This window comes from Neopelma chrysocephalum, unplaced genomic scaffold (genome assembly GCF_003984885.1).
Source record: "Neopelma chrysocephalum unplaced genomic scaffold, ASM398488v2 Primary Assembly neopelma1_96821, whole genome shotgun sequence".
Taxonomy (NCBI): domain Eukaryota; kingdom Metazoa; phylum Chordata; class Aves; order Passeriformes; family Pipridae; genus Neopelma; species Neopelma chrysocephalum.
Window position 1 is genome coordinate 431,860 of NW_020925465.1, and position 1,626 is coordinate 433,485.

Sequence of the window (1,626 nt, forward strand, 5' to 3'; positions counted from 1 at the left end):
TAAACAAACGAGTAGAAAACCTATCTTTCTTTAAACATTATTTTCATGCTTTTTCTTTGTTAAAATAATATGACCTGCCCAAAGCTTTCACAAAATTCCAGTAGACTTAGAGTGGTTTTGTTTACCTTATGGATATATCACTAGCACCAAAGCCCTGTCAGAAACCCTTGTTTTTTACTGTTCATCTGTCCTGTAGCTGAGAATCAGCATCAATATACTACTTCTGCCAAACTGATTCTATAATATTCCTATTTAATGCAGCTGCTGTAAAGATTACCTTTCTGTCTTTTTAATGCTAAACTAAACCATTCACTACTTGGGTGTTTTCGCTGTGCAGTGGCTACATACCAGAGTATATAGATGAAACTATTCTGCTTGTTTCCTTCTATTTAACATAGAGCTCTGAAGAATCTTTATTTTCTCATTTTTATGGCACCGAGTGGTTGAATGGGAAACTCATTAATAAAAGAGCAAAGAAAAACAAAACAAACCAAACAAAAACCCAAACCCAAACACTAGGAAATCACAGGATCACATTTAAGTGCTCAATTAATTAACCAGAAACAACAATTTATATCAAGAAGTTCTTTATCCTGAGTGAAACTCCACCTATTCGAGCACAGAAACAGTAGCAAAGTGGAATGAAGAAGCAGAATTTGGCACTAGGCCTGCTTCAATTACAGGAACTCTCCAAGTATTGCAAATAAATCCACAAATGTAACCTTTACATAGACAGTCTTCTTTGGCCACACCAGTTAACACTCCTCTATTAGCTGGTGGTGGAAGTTGCCTGCACTGTTTCTTACCGAAAACAGATTGCTTTCTCAGTAGTACAGCCCCACCTTTCCTAAGTGTTATGCCAAGAAAGTAATTAATAATTTTGATAATATGTGCCAATTGTTTAAGATGCAGTTAAACAAGCAGATAGCATGATAGGTAAAGGATTAAAAAGCAGAGAATGCTGATATGGAGTAGAAATATGAGGCAAACATCCTGAGAATGAGCTTAGAGATCCCATGTGTCCATCAAAGGTCATGTTCCTGCACTGAGGTAAGGAAACATTTCATTTTTGTGGCACTTCACAGGGAAAGAAGCAAGGGTAATTATAACCTCAAAAATCACAGAATACTTTAAGCTGGAAGGTACCCACAAAGATCATTGAGTCCAACTCTTAATATTGGAGTTGGCCTGTATGGAGATTGAACTCTGGCATTACTAGCACCGTGCTCTAACCAGCTGAGATAATCTCAGGATTATGAATCATACCTGAACGAAAAAGTGGGGTCTTCTCACCTCCTCAGAGTCTTTGCACCATACCACGTGCAGTAAGACCCAAGAAACCCTTAGCTCCCTTGTAACGCCAAGGTGAAGTAGCTGAAGTGAGGCTCACTAAGCGGCCCGCAAAATGCGGAGGACGACAGACCGACATCGCATTTCACCTGCGCGGAGATGCTGGCCGTTCAGCAAAGGGCGTTTTTAGAGTTAGCCCCGGGGGCAGAGGGGTTGCCCCCGGAGCGGGGGAAAGCCGGAGGCGGTGGGGAACACGCCCGGCCCGGCCCGTAGCGGCAGGCGGGGCTGCCCGGGGGAGCTGCAGAGCTAGAGCTGTCCGTGGTGCTGCCGCCCCCC